Source organism: Eptatretus burgeri, chromosome 12 (assembly GCF_056783735.1).
Source record: "Eptatretus burgeri isolate ZD-2024b chromosome 12, Ebu_testis_v1, whole genome shotgun sequence".
NCBI lineage: Eukaryota > Metazoa > Chordata > Myxini > Myxiniformes > Myxinidae > Eptatretus > Eptatretus burgeri.
The window spans coordinates 76,933,549-76,949,530 of record NC_140972.1 but is presented as its reverse complement, the minus strand read 5'-3'; the positions used below and the strand labels follow the sequence as shown (position 1 = coordinate 76,949,530).

General features: G+C 41.2%; 1 protein-coding gene across 7 annotated transcripts in view; it reads left to right on the top strand.

Moving 5' to 3' along the window:
• Window positions 1–15,982, top strand: part of FAM53A (family with sequence similarity 53 member A) — a 138,171-nt gene that overhangs the window by 36,117 nt on the left and 86,072 nt on the right. Inside the window, exon 2 of one of the 7 annotated variants that reach the window (XM_085848598.1) lies at window positions 6,952–7,093. The exons of the other annotated variants lie outside the window; for them this stretch is intronic. The gene's annotated coding sequence lies outside the window, so the exon portion shown is untranslated. The remainder of the gene's footprint in view (window positions 1–6,951; window positions 7,094–15,982) is intronic. 7 annotated transcript variants of the gene reach the window in all.

Sequence of the window (15,982 nt, the reverse complement as noted above, 5' to 3'; positions counted from 1 at the left end):
CGGCCTTCATGCCCGCCTGCAGGCATCGGCCCATGTTCTGCGTCTCACCCCGTAGTTCTTTCATTTCTTTTCTCACTTGCTGTGTATTCGCATCCATCGTCGTTTTCACTTCATTTGTATTTGTATCCATCTTTTTGTTCATTTGTTGTGTATTCGCATCCATCTTTTGTGTATTCGCATCCATCTTTTCGTTCATTTGTTTGTTCATGCCTTTTATTTCGTTTTTCATATTCGCTTCCATCTTTTCGATCATTTCCGCATTCATCTTTTGTGTATTCGCATCCATCTTTTCGTTCATTTGTTTGTTCATGTTCGCAATCATCTTCGCTGTCGTTTCCGCATACATTTTTGCCAGCATGGTGAATAGCTGGGTCATGTCGGGTGCGCTTGGGTGAGCCATTTCGGCAGGGGTCGGGGAAGGGTTTTGGTGGAGAGGGGGGGGGGAGGTGTCATACACTGCGGCCGCTGCCGCACCCATTTCGGGCTCTGGGTTCAGTTGGGCGAGTCCGTGTTCCTGCACAATCAACATTTCCTGCACGGGGATTCCATCCTGGACCATGGATTCTACACATTCTACATCCATTTCTAATACCCCCGGCTCCCGCTCGCCTTGAGACGCCATCTTGCTTCTCTTAAAGGGTTAATTTAGCTCGCTCGTAATTTGGAGGGAATCGGGGGTCGCTTCTCTCACCCCTGGACCGATTCCCGTGAATTTAGCCGGAGACAGGAGAGCCCGTTTTCCTGTTCTCCGATACCAGTGCCGCGAGGAGGGCGATGAATTTGTATCCCACGACCTGACACCAGTGTTGCGGTTTCCGCGCCCGCCGGCGTGCTGACGGCCACGTAACTCGAATCGCGGCACGTCGCCCACCGGACGGACAATCCAGTCGTGACCCTCTCGGACTAACGCCGGGAACCAGTCACGGGTGGACCTTTCGGTCTCACCGCGATCGAGCCAATCAGCCCCCGCGTGGGATAGGGTTGCTCGCCAAATTCGACCTACCTAAGTACCCACGCGGAGGGTAGACCGGGCGATCGCACCTCGCCGCAGGTCGACTTCGGACACGGGCCACTTAAGCGACCCGTTCCGTACTATCGGGATAACCGAGCGGTGTTATCGTCGACCTCGACGGTTCGATTAATTATCGGGCGTATTCAGCCCACTACCAACCCTTTACGTGAAGCAAGATGAGGATTCAATGGAGGAAAAGACGAAGCGAAGCGGGAAACAGTTCAACACAAAGCACATTTATTCGCGACGAACGGAAAGCACACATATTCAATTCCACCAAAAGCACACAGAAAAGAAAAACACAATTCAATTTACACAAAAAGCAAATGCGACAATGCAGATCTAATACCGATTACACGAGCACACGGCAACACTTATACAATTTTACTTCACAGACGGCGCCGACAACACATACCCAAAACCAAGGAAAGAATACCCTCAAGGATGAGGCGGGCCTGAGGCCGAGACCGGGTCGGGCCTACCCGTCTGGTGATGAGACGCGGAGCGGCGATGGTGCCTCAACTCCGCGGGCCTCGCGGGCAGTGTCTGGTAGGGGGTGGGAAAGGGGCCCCCTTGGTCGCACTATCTCAGCGCGGGGGGAAACAGGAGGGGGTTGCTGATGCTCGGGGTATAGAGGATTCTTATTGTCCCGCGACGAGCGTCTCCACCTTGGCCAGGTCGCGCTGTCGGCCTCCCTGGGTGCAGCTCCCTGCACGACGCGAGCACCTCCTCGTCTGCCCTCGCCGCCTCTCCACAGCTCCGTCCCCTCCGTTCCGACTCCAACGCACACGACGACCAGCTCCTTCTTGCCAACTCCACCGCCCGCGAAGTCTTGACTCTCTGTTCCCTCTCGACTCTCCTACTCTCTACTCTCTACTCTCTGGACTGACGAACACGGTCCTTTTATCAGCCCCGTAGCTTCGCCCTCTCATCTTTGATCCCCTCCCTTCGACCTTTCACCTCGCTCCCCATTGGCCCGAGAAAAAGTGGGCGTGAATGCTTTTTGATCCATAAATTTGCATATATCGATCGTCCTCCAACGCCCTGGGGGCGGGGCCAATTCGCCCATCGCTCACCGATTGGACGGCAAAAAGTGGGCGTGTGTCGTTTTTGATCCGTTTTTGAAGCACAAAATCCGTGATTTTGTACACGCTGTTCGGCACGTGCCCTGCACGAGTCCAACACCGGTACCCACAGGCAGCGCAAGAACGGTGGCGATGCGACGGTTGCGAGGTGTGACGTGAAGGTCGTGGAGGTTGTGGCGAAGCGGTGGTTGGTGGTGGTAACAATGGCGGTTGGTCCAAATTAAAGATAGTAAAAGAAAAACGGCTATCCTGAAGAGTCGCAGCACGCATAAATGACATGTATTCCCACTAGACAACGGGTTTGGGCCTAACTACACATGTACTTACCGAGATACCTCACCTAAGGGACCTGAATGGTGGTTTGCGAATTTGGTAACCACAACAATATATTTTTTATATATATATATATATATATATATATATATATATATATATATATATATATATATATATATATATATATATATATATACATACATACATAATACACATATACATGAAATGTGTTTTTTTTTTTTTCCGTTTGTTCCACCCCATGTGTAATTGTTGGAGCCAATGCTGTCTCTCACCATACCAATTGTGTGACTCCAATTCTTGACCTTTATTCTGCTATTTTTCAATGAAAGGTTGAAGCATGACCAATCAAATATAGCACTTGTCCTCTGCATACAACCTTGACTGCCTTTGCTTTGTCATTGAGAATGTGTTGTCAGCTTGTACAGTTGCATCATAATGTCTGTTGTGTATTTTGACATGCACTTGCACACATCACATTGCAAAGTATGCAAAAGTTAATTAACAAGGAATCTGAGTTGAGAAGTATGTCACCTGTGGCTAATCAGAACAGGTATTTCCTGATGCTTGATCCACAGTCTGCTGGTCTCTCTATCTCTATCTCTATCTCTATCTCTATCTCTCTCTCTCGCCAACTTGGAGAATAAATGATGCATGGCCTGATCCCTCTCATTAATAATGGAATAATAATAATCTAACTTAAATTTTTTTTTACTTCTCAACTTGGTGTCAGCCCATTTGGGGCTTTATATTATGGGTGCTGTCAGTCTGTCCCTCTGGAACGACAACTCCAAAATAACTCCGGATTTCTTTTGGATTTGGCACGTGTGTCCAATGTCTGGGCATGAGGCAAGTAAAATTTTCTTGGAATTACAGCCAAAGGTCATGACAATTTTGTTTCTAAATTTTTGGCAATAATTTAAATAATTTTACAGAAGCGAACATTACAGCATTGTACATGCTTTTCGGAACCATTTATTTCCATGCACTTTACCATCTCCACGACCAACACACAACTTTGAATTATTTATTTACAAGCAAAAAATACCCGTCTCCAGTGACAGGGAAAAGTTTATGTTTATCTATCAATTTAAATAGTTTCATGGACTTTAAAAAGGTTGATTGTGTTGCACTCTTAGTTTCACTTGGAGCCAAAGCTCTGTGCTGGTGTAAATCCCCACCTTGAAATGGTGGTGAAACATTGGGTGGCAGAGGTTGGATTTGTCTTAAAAGATGGCAAAATCTCCTGCTTGTGAAATAAAATTTGGCATCAACATTATGCATGCCTCTTCTTCCATCATTTCAAAAGTGAATGTTGAGCTTTGCTTCAATGCGCAGCTTTTCAAGTGCAGCGTGGGAAGCATCTGCCGTAAATGAGAGACAGACTAACGCCTGGGTGCACACCACAGTTTGCAATACATCTGAGTGGAACCTTGCCATCTTCCCAACCAACATGTAACTTTGAATCATTTATTAGGTATATTCACATTCCCATCATGACTTCTTGCATACCACCTTCAATTATTTATTTACACCACCAAACACTGACATACCACCATAAGATATATATACATATATATATATATATATATATATATATATATATATATATATATATATATATATATATATGTATATGTATGTCATCTCCCATCACTGCTACTCACATACAACCTTGAATGAAAAAAGCACATGAAAACGTTCAAACCTGGTCCTGTTTCCAGTAAAATTGGGATGCGGTCTTATGACTCATGATGCTGTTGTCCAACCATTGGCTGATTAATGTGACTGTCAGTTAATGAGAATCGCTCATCTTGAAAGCGTATATTTTATGTCAGAGACGTCATTTGTGCCTGGAGTTGAAAATGAAAGCAGGTAACAAGTTGACACTTGGATTTCCGCATGTTTAAAAATTGCTTGTTCAAGTCAGAATGCACACCTTCATTATTATTATCCCGCTCCCTCCCGTATTCGTCCGGTTTGTTTGTCTGTCTGTCTGTTAGCAACTTTACGGCAAAACTGCTTTAGCAAACACTATCAAATTTAATCCACAGGTGGGCAATGAACCTTGGACGACCCCATTAACTTTTGGGTCCAATTGGATCAAATGTCAAGGTCACGAAAAGATCAAAATCGTTTTTCGCTCATAACTTCGTCAAAAATGATCCTATTTACTTCAAACTAAGCTTATAGTGAACCTTATTCTATTTGTCACTTATAATCCTACCCATTCCTATAGTGAAAAATGCATATTTGTGAAGATCGGTAGGGTCCGAAGTTTTGGGGGTCATGGTCATCGGTCAAAATTACAAATTTTCCATTAAAACTAAAACATGGTTACGAAAATACAACTTTACGGGAAAACGGCTGGCTCACTGTCAAATTGTATCCACAGGTGGGTAATGAACCTCTGATGACCCCATTAACTTTTGGGTCCAATTAGGTCAAAGGTCAAGGTCAGGTCACAAAGGTCAAAATCGTTTTTCGCTCATAACTTCGTCAAAAATGATCCGATTTACTTCAAACTAAGCTTATAGTGAACCTTATTCTATTTGTGACAAAATCCTAACAATCCTTGAGTGAAAAATGCATATTTGTGAAGATCGGGGTTAAGGATGTATCAAATTTAAATTTGATCCCCAAAATAACTTTATGCCTTAAATGGGCAGGATTTGTTGTGCCTGGCACCACTTGTTGTTATTATTATTATTATTATTATTATTATTATTATTATTATTTTTTTTTTTGTATCTAGTCTGTGATTCTGATTTTCTTGTCTGGCAAAGCCATTTTTCAGTGTACACTGAGGCTTGTGGTGGAGCTACGGACAAAATTAACAGGGAAAATGGGGGCGGGGGGGGGGTGGAATGATTTGATAAAGCTGCATACTCACATTCAGAAGTGGAAGGAAAATTGAAAACCTGGAAAAAAGATTGGTTTGGGAAGTGTTAATGGGAGTAGAAAAGATCATGATTGTGGTTGGGTGATGACCTGAGATGGCAGTGAATAGCTTTTGAGGGAAAAATGAGATTGAAATGGCTGTTTTAACAGTTGGGGTTGGGGGGAGGGGGTGCAGTGGAATGAGTGGAGGGGGTGCAGTGGAATGAGTGGAGGTGGGCAGTGAGTCTGGATTTGGTGTGTTTCAGCAGTCGTGCTTCCTGGAGTGTGGACAGAGCATGGAAAGGGTAGAGGCTGCAACACCACAAAGGAAGCAGTATAATGCAGAGCTCAATGACCTGTCCACAATGTGAAAGTGATAGGCCCATGGATTCAGCTTCATTGTGGGAGATTCCAATGATTTTGAAGGCGTTGGTTTCCACGGTGTGAGGCCAGCGTGCCAGCCCAGAGGGAGTGTCGTATTCCAAGCCTTGTATGAAGGCCTTGTAGATGGATAAAAGTTCAGACGTGCCAAGTAACAAGTCGTGACACTATTGTGTTTTTCCATGTTTAAAAATAGCTTGTTCAAGTAAGAATGTCATTGAGGCTTTATGCAAGGTACAATCAGCAATGTGCTGCTGGACATTTTCTATCCCTCTGCTAAACAATTAACAGGCTGCAAATGAGGTGGAAGAAACCCAGAAATTTATGACATCATGACAACTGCTTGTTTTTCCCCTCAAATGTGGTACTGTATATCAATCTGAAAGCTCATTCCCCTGAAATCCCTTCAGACCAGTTATTGTGATGGCATGCAAATTGCAGCACACCAGCACAGAGCATTTCCTATTTCACTTTATGAATACTAAAATGACAGGGTAGAAGACCTATGTTTGACTTGACATCGTAATCGTTGAACTCTTATGGTGCTCAGGAATATTGGGTTATTTGGTGAGTTTTGTTCAATGCAGTATCTCTTGGTTTTTTTTTTTCCCCTTCTTTTTTTGAATTGTTTTCTTTTATTATTTTTTTGTTTGTCTGTTCTTGCCTCGAGTTAAGATTCACGTTGGAGGTTGGTTACATGCAAATCTTGTCTATAGGAAAGTGTGCATGGTGCAAATACAGTTTGAGCACATCCTGTTTTGGAAAAGTTAATTTTATCCTCGAGGACAAAAACTAAAGAACCAGGTTGTTTGGTTGAATTCAATTTTTGGAGTTGTTTCCACAGCGAAATTGTTCATTCCTTTGGAGGTCAAGGTCCTGTGGGTATTCTGTGGCAACATGATGCCTGCGTCTTTGTGGCAAGATAAGTGCAAGCATTTCATCGCCAGAATAATATTGAATTAGTACCCTGGCAGGAATGTTCACCCGATTCAACCCAGCAGCACGTTTAGTTTCTTTTGTGAGATTTTTTTTTTCCCCCTTTCTTTTTTCTTCCAATTGCTGCACTAATCAATGAGCCTTTACTTTGTCATTAGTATGGATTGCTTTAACTTTCTTGTTTTGTGTGTTTATGAGACCAAGGTGCCCAAAATATATAACTGCTCAACATGGGCAACACTTAAGTTGAGATGTAAACACTGCCATTGAGCAAAATTCCATTTATTTAATTGCCTCACCAAAGGTGGAAGGAGGTTGTTTTAACATCTGTCTCTGTCTGTGTATGTCTGTGTCTGTTTGCAGGATATATCAAAAGGTTGTGAATGGATTCAAATGAAATTTAGTGGAGAGGTTGGGTGTGTGACAAGGACGAACTTAGATTTTGGTGAAGATCTGGATCCGGTTCCGGCGACTCAAATTTTAGAAGTGATTCTTCACCATTGAGGTAGGGCCAAAATCTATATATAGTACTATTTCTCAAAAACTTGATGGATTTGGACAAAACTTGTTGGACATGTTGGTGTGTGATGAGGAAGAAGTGATTCAATTTTGGTGAAGATCCGAATCTGGATCCGATAATTGAGTGATTCTTCACCATTGAGAGGTAGAGCTGAACTGATTATATAGCACGACATCTCAAAAAGTTGTGGACGGATTCGGATGAAATTTTGTGGACAGGTTTGACGTGTGACGAGGACGAACTGATTAGATTTTGGTGAAGATCTGGATCCAGCTTCTATAATTTTAAAAGTGATTCTTCACCATTGAGAGATTGGGCTAAAAACAATATATAGCATAATATTTGGAAAAATGTATTGGGTGTGATGTGTTCTCCTGGATCAGGCATTGCATGGCGGAGTTGTGCGCTGCAGCGAGTGCCCTTCTCATTGTATACAGAGTCGTGGCTTGTCGAACTAGGACACAATGTATCAAGACTCAGCATAACAGAACGGCAACAAGAGAAGGGGGAAATGCCAACAGCAGAGCCAAGGGACAAAATAGACAGATGGACAACAACAGATGTAGGAACCGAGGGGTAGGGGAGAATGCATTGGGTGGACAAGATGGATACAAATGCAAAATTCAGGGGTGGGGGGTCAGAGTGTTAATGGGTCATGGTTCTGGATGGGGGGTTTGAGATGATGGTGGAACAGAATTTGGATTTAATTTTTTTTATTTTCTCTCGGTGGGGGAAAAAAACAGGAAGAACAAATGAGTGGGGGTGAGCAGTGATTCTGAATCTTAGGATTTTTATCAGGAAGAGGTTGATGGTGGACTGTGTGTGCACCATACAGACCTGGGGGGGGGGAGAGTTGGGGGTGGGGGTGAAGGGACAAACCACAAAGCACAGAGGGCTGAGTGCAAGAAAAAACATCTCAACCAATGTCATTGTGTGTGTGTGTGTGTGTGTGTGTGTGTGTGTGTGTGTGTGTGTGTGTGTGTGTGTGTGTGTGTGTGTGTGTGCGTGCGTGCGTGCGTGCGTGCGTGCGTGCGTGCGTGCGTGCGCGTGCAAATGCTCAGACTTGACAATCACCACACACAATGTCTTGCAATTTTAAAAATGCTATTTGTACTTTTTTTTTTCTTCTTTTTTTTTAATATTGTAGAAAATTCCATGTGGTCAGACTTTATGATGAATACCAAATGGCTGTTAGCGAAGTTCTGTTTTTGACATGCCCTATTTACCTTTGAGCTGTCTTATCTGGGTTTGACTACCATTGGTGATTGGATATGACTTTGAGCTGTCATCCTGGTGCTTCACAGACAGAGAATTATCTCATAGTGTCATTATTTTGCATTGGATGCTCAGCTCACTGTTCTGTCTGCTTGCAGGTGTTTTGTGGTTTGTGAAACCCTGGTGCTTTTCAAAGTAGCTTGGTGTGTACAGGTACATGACCAAATTCTTCTCCTGGGTTGCAGGCTGCTTCTGCAGTGCCCTGAGATTAATGCATTTACAGCTACGAATCAAATGTCTTGGTTGCCCTGATGTTTTCCAATGACCTTTGGGAAAGACCGACTTGTGTGCAGAGAAACTGAGCCAGTTGCATGATGCAATTAATTTTATCTCGCAATTTGTACCTACATTTAGGATATATACCCTTTGGAACATTCTATCTCATCAGTGCCTATTCTCCTTTGGAGTACAGTATTTCATGGGTATTTAAAGGCTGACTTCAGCTTTTGCTATATAAAATTATTAAATTTTGCAATTTGGTGCTATACAATACCTTGTTTGTTTTTGTGACGTATAGCACATTATTATTATTATTATTATTATTATTATTATTATTTTCTTTCTTGCTTTTTGCCACCATTGTGGCCATTGCATGTGAAGGCCCCTTTCCTTCTCTTGGTGCATTGGCTCAATATTGTGATTGACCATAATGTTTTATCCTTTGGGGTGTCGGGGGAAACCAAACAAAAGATCAAAGCTATTCTGCACATATTGAACACTAATTTTGTTCCATGAAGATTGCCTGGCTCACTTGGTGTTCTTTTGTAATGGTGTTGTTTTAACCCAGCTTCAGTTCTCCTTTAGAAAAAAAAATTCTCCTTTTATCCTTTATTTTTCTGACTTTTTTTTTCTTATTATTTATTGTTTTGCTTCGCTCCTACAGTCTGCATTGCTCTATTTCCTTCTTTTATCTCAACATCTAATTTTTTTTTCTGCTTTTAATTTATTTTATTTTGACTTTTTTTTTTTGTGACTCTCTCTTCTCTTGGCACATCACCCTTTTTGTTCCTGGATTAAAAAGCTGAACATTATCTAATTTAACTGCTTGCTCACCTGTTCTCAGTTGCATGCTTGGCATTTCCTTTCTGCCAATCTTTTCACAATTTTGTCTTCAGTGATCTTTTCAAAAAATAGAACGAATTATTTATTTGAGATTTACCAGTCATATTTTCATAATTGTTTACTGTTCAAGACTCGTGCTGCCTTTTGCAAGAAAATGTATTGTTTGCTTTCTCGGCTTTATTTTCGCTTTGAAACTTGAATGATAATTATGATGGTAAAGGGAAAATATTGTTCCTTAAGAATATTAACTTGACGGTTTCAGATAAGAGTTGGATGCCATGATTAGAAAATGGGATTAATGCTTTGGGCTGAATTTCTTGAGTTGTCTACATTTGAGTTTTATTGACATTCTTTCAAACGACTTTTGTTTTGACATTGTTATATCCTTTTTACATGGTCATCCATAATTAATTCCTTATTTATTATTATTTTTTGAATAGAAATGCCATGTTGATGTAAATAAATCTCCAGCCCCTCCCCCCGCCCCCTCTGCCCCCCCTCCCCGAAAGGCCATTTATTGCTGCTTTAATTTGTGAACATCAAATTTCAACATAAGCTCCTGCATTCTTAGCATTTTTTTTTTCAATAGTTAAACATTTTCCACTGCCTAAAACTTCTGACAAATCAGCAAAAATATTGTGAATAGAACTTTTTAATGTGTCTGAATTAGCGATTTTGCTTGGCTTACACTTTTTAGGTTATTTCTCTGAAATGAGCTCAGTGTCTGTCCGTATGTACGTACGTCAGTTAACATTTCACTCGGGTGTCATGGGGTTGTGCTCCCCATCCGGATCCGCACTTATAATAAGCTGAAAAGGGTGGGGGTTTTTGCCTCAAATTCAGTTTTTTTTTTTTTTTTTTAAATCTTCTCAAACTGACAGGCAAATGCAGACCAAACTCTCCATGAAACATAAGGATCATGTCGTTAACGTAGGTTGTGCTCCCCATGACCATGCCCCTTCTGCCGAATCCCTCATTTTAACCCTGCCTGTTGGGGAAAATGTCAGTCCCCAATGGGGCTATTTTTCTTCAATCTGTCTCCACAAAAAAAACATCAGAGATTGTAGACCCTCACCAGGAATTGTTTTGTGTGGCAAGTAAATGGAAGGACGAGCTAAATGAAGGCCATTGATTGAAATTTTATGGTCTAAATAGTCCATTTGCAAATGTGTAAAGGTCAAATGTCTGAAAGGATCAAAAAGAGATGAAATTCTCGAAGGTCTTGAAAGGTCAAAGTGGTCTAAAAGATTCAACTTCAGGTTTAAAGGGTCAGAATTGTCTGAAAGGGTTTAATGGTCTTAAAATGTTTGAAAATATGTGAAGAACTAAAGGTCTAAAGGTTAGAAAGGAGTCTAAGCATCTGCAGGTTTCAAAAGGCTCTAAGAAGTGAAGAAATTCTATGGGGTGTAACAGGAACTACGAGGTCTTTCAGGGTCTCAGGGGTGTTAGCAGTTTTCGGGTTTTAAAATATCTTATGGGTGTTAATAGGTCTGAGGGTTTTAAAATAGCTTATGGGTGTTCATAGGTCTTGGGGTTGTAAAGGGTCTAAAGGTTATTCGTGGTCTTAATGGGTCTAATATATTTAATACACATACTCACATTCTGTGTAGACACAGACAGACCCAAATGCATTACCCTCTCCTTTGGCAAGGTAAAATCGAGACTCTTGGATGGCCACTCTATTGATCTTCGTCGCTAGATTCATCTTTGGGAATCAAACCAATTATGAACTTCAATGGAGCAGTTCAGAGGGGCACCATCTTGCATAAAATTTTTCATCTGTGTTGTCACGTTGATGAATTTTTGTTTATTTACTTTTGAAGCATTTCATTGTGTTGTGGAAGATGTAAGGTCCAATGAGCTGGGATGAAGTCGTTCTGCACCAAACGAGTAGTTTTGGCTGATTTTGTGGTGTTCGACTTGTTTCTGGATCATTTCCTGACCAGGAATGGCAGGTTATACCTGTTGACAAAACCACCAACATAGAAAACTACTTTGTCAGACCCTGCATATGTTCAAAATGCAAATATGTGGGAATTGTTTGAAAAAATATATATATTTTATTTTTATAATTTCTTTTAACATGATTTTGCCTTGTGGAAGAGCAATTACACAAACAAACTCGAAGGGCACTCGGTTGAGCGCATACCTCCGCCACGTTAGGCCTGATCCACAAGAACAGATCAGGCCCAATACATTTTTGAAATATCATGCGATGCAGTAATATATAATTTTTGGCCCTATCTCTCAATGACGAAGAATCACTTGAATTAAATAACACTCTTATCCAGATTTTGATCTTCAGCAAAATCAAATCAATTCGTCCTTGCCACACCCACCAAGTTTCGGCCGAATCTGTCCACAACTTTTTGAGATATCGTGCTTTTCATCGGTGTATCCCATTCTCTCATTGGTGAAGAATCATTTTAAAATTTCTGATATCCAGATCTTCACCAAAATCTAATCAGTTCATCCTTGTCACACACCCAACCTGTCCACATAATTTAATCTGGATCCTTCCACAACTTTTTAAGTTATCCTGTACACAGAAAAACAAACTAACTGTCTGTTTGTCTAACAAACACAGAAACGGGTGAAAAAATAACCTTCACCTTCAGTGGTGGAGGTAATAAGGGCACAACATGAGAAAGGGGTAAGAGCAGGGTGGAGGGAGAAAGTAGTTGGAGACGGACATGCAAGGTAACGATGCGTCCGGGGTGGGGGGGGGGACTCAAAGGGTGGACAGTGTGGATACTTGAGGAAAATTGTGTTTGACCAGTTTGTGATTTTTGTCAAGGTCTGAGAGGGAAGAGGCTGCTTGCTTGCCTGTCTGTCAGAAGGATGAGGGATCTCACAGCAGAGTGAGGAGTCATCAGCAAAGAGAAAGAGGATTTTCTAGAGTCGATGAGATAATTGATGAAGATTAGGAATAATAATGGGGCTGGGAACACTGCCTTGGGGTACTCCAACCTTGATGGGAAGAGGAGATGAAAGGCTTCCGTTCAGCCGCACGTTGGTTTTGAGAGTGGAGGAGGTCGGTATTCCAAGAGTGGAGTTGGCGTTGGATTCCATTGGCAGACATTTTGGAGAGCAAGGCAGGATTCCAGACTGTCAAAATCTCGTGATATGTCCAGAGAGACGGCCCGGAACTCATGTCTGATATTGAGAGCTTCCACCATTGTTGGGTGAGTAGAAATAGCATGTCAAAGGATGAGTGACCAGGTCTGAATCCAAATTGTTGATCTGAGACCAGGCTTTTGGAGAAAAGCAATGATTTTATATCAACTGTGATTATGGATTCCATGACATTGGTGATGATTGGAAGTCGAGCAAGTCAATTGGGCTGTAGTTCAGGGGATCCGTTTTTGCATCTTTATGTAATTCTGTGATATTGGCTGATTTCCAATTTCCTCGGTGAATAAAGGAAACCAGTCCTGAGGTGTTTAAAAAAATTAAGATAAATAAAGAAATATTTTTTTAAATGGTCATGCGTGAATGTTGAAGCAGGTCACACTTTCTGGTCAGTGAATCGTAGGGTCTGACAGTATAACACATCTGATGGTCATCGATCCACTGAGGGAACTGTTCACAAAACTCCATTCCCTGGTCACAACCACTGGAAACAGCTGTTGAACATAATGCGGTTTGTTTGGTTTCCATCCTGGGTCCTTCAACTTTGCCTGAATTGATGACTTTTATCACGTTCTCCCTTGCCGCTTGTCTGATTGGCTTATTCGGCCTCTTTGTGAAAACGTCTCGCACCCGGTCAGTTTTGTAGTGATTTCACTGTGGTATGTCTTCTTGGTTATGGTGTCATTCACTGAACCAGTTGTTATAAGCTTTTGGTGACTTTTAATCGTTGCATGTCTCACCACCATTTTTGAACTGTGATTACACACTACTGAACATCATACAGTGCAACAATTGGAAATCTTTGAGCAGCAGTTAATGTCTCAACTGCAATCGAGAAATAGAACAACAGAAGAAGAAGAAAAAAAAAACTTGATATAAACAAGCTTCCAAACAACAAATAACAGAATTTTTGTATTTAAAATATAGACTTGATTGATTGTGGATCTCCCTGTAAATGCCAATTTTATTTTTGGTGGTGGGAGGGGTGCTCATGTGGCTTATTGATTTATCAGAGGGTGTGCTAGTACTCTGTCGGTATACTGTCAAAAACAAGTCAGTCATACCCACAACATACAAAACTGAAGTTGGAGTGTCTTTCTAACAAGTCACTTAGGCTGCATGTAGGAGCTGACTTGGTCTGTTCAGCTGAGTGTCTAGGCAGGACTCACTTTTCAATACTCCAAACCATGGCAAAAGCAAAATAAAATAAATTATAAAAAAAACCCCTGAGATCGGTCAAAACCAGAAACTCTTCTTGTACACTAATAATAATAATAATAATAATAATAATCTTCATACGGTGTATTTCTGAGCTGCCTTTCTCAATGGCAATGACTGGTGCCATCCAACAGAGTTTTGCTTGGTGCAGCTTCCTTTGCTATCATAATTTGTATAACCTGAAAGGATTCCACAAAAAGTATGTGAAACTGCATTCCTTTGTAAAGTAATGGGATGGCACAGAGGTGTCGATGAGACTGACTGTCAATCAGCCTGGTGGGGGCAGAGCCACGAAACACATTTTCCCAAGGGCCAGTCAAACCTCTATAGGTGTGGTTGATGTGGAATATTATCAAGGTTGTGTGTCTCCAAAGTACATACCATGAAATACTTTTTGCAAAACTCTTCGTTCCATCAATTTAGTCACGAAATTTTTGCTGAAGCAAATTGTGTTCCACTTCAAATTATCATTCCATCTGAAGGTGGGGGGGGGGGGTGGGAATCTGTTCGTGTTTCATATAAAACAAATCTTAAGAATATTATTTAAAATAAAAACAAAACAATTATGTGCAATAACAATAAAATTCTCCAGCATGTGAACACATTTCTAAAATTTATCAGTGAAGTAACTAGAAAGGGCACTCTGTAGTGTGCATACCTCCACCACAATGCCTGATCCACGAGAACATATCGGGTCCAATAGCTTTTTGAAATATTATGCTATATAATCGTTTTTGAGCCCTTTCTCTCAATGGTGAAGAATCACTTTTAAAAAGAAATAATTTTCATGTCCACGTCTGGATTTGGATTTTCATCAAAATCGAATCTATTCCTTGTGGTCACTCACCCAACATGTCCACCAAGTTTCATCCGAATCCGTCCAAACTCTTTGAGATATCGTGCTATATATTGGTTTAGCCATATCTCTCAATGGTGAAGAATCACCGAAAAAATTCTCGAATCTTCACCAAAATTGAACCGAGTCTTCCTTGTCTCATACCCAACATTTCCACCAAGTTTCGTCCGAATCCGTCCACAACTTTTTGAGATGTCCTGCACACAGACAAACAGACAAAGGGGTGAAAAATTCCTCCTTCACCTTCGATGGCAGAGGTAATAAAACCATTTTTAGAAATGCAAAAGGATGTAGGGATGTTTCTCCAAAAAGTATGCAAACAAGGTAGGGATGGTCACGAGAAATGTTCATGTGAAACCATCCCTACATCTTTCTTTCTTTGAATAATGGTTATCATTTGAAAAGATAGTTGTAGCGAACACACGTGTCTTTTCAAACAACCATTATTGAAAGTAAGATGTAGGGATGGTTTCACGTGATCATTTCTCCACCTTGTTTACATCCTTTTTGGTATAACTTCCCCACATCCTTTTGCATTTTATAATGAGCAAAAGAGCAGAGATTCCAGACCTTCACCCAGGACTTGTTTTGTGTTGTCTTGTATTTTGCGTGATGTTTGTGTATTGGTGTTACTTAATTAATATGAGACATAATTAGAACTGCCATTTTATAACTGCTGGCAGTGATGACCGGGTACCAATATGTCCCGCTTTGATGCAACCCTGCTTTGATTGGACACCTGCCCCTGACCCATGATGTTTATTATTGGGTAGTTGATCCAGTCGAAAATTTTTTTTTTTTTTAATTTTGAAATTTGTTCTGCCCTTATTATTACTTTTTCCGTCTATGTTTGTCTGTCCCTCTTCGGTCCAGTGCTCCGTTAATACAATAGTGATTTCGATGAAACTTGGTTGGTGGGTTCATGCCATGACCTAGTTGTGTGCAAATGAGAACTGTTGCCTAGCAAATGGACCTTTGAAATTTTTGAAAAATCATAAATTTTTTCGAAAATCAAAAATCAGGCCCCGAGCGACTGTGGGCAGTACAATCAGCCATATTGTCAAAAATTTCCAGCCGGATTCTATGAAAACTGTTGGAGAAGATAGACTTTGAATGAACCATGGTCGAAAACAATAAAAAAAACGAAGTTCGTTATATCTCGGAGACTATGAGTCATATATAAATGAAACTGGTATGGTAGGTTCATGGTATGTCCTAGTTATGTGTGAGAAAGAACCGTTGCTATGGACCCCTCCGTTGCCTAGCAACGGCCGAAAAACTTCTAAATGTGGGGGTATTTTAACGAAAAAACAATCTGCAGCATTAACCCT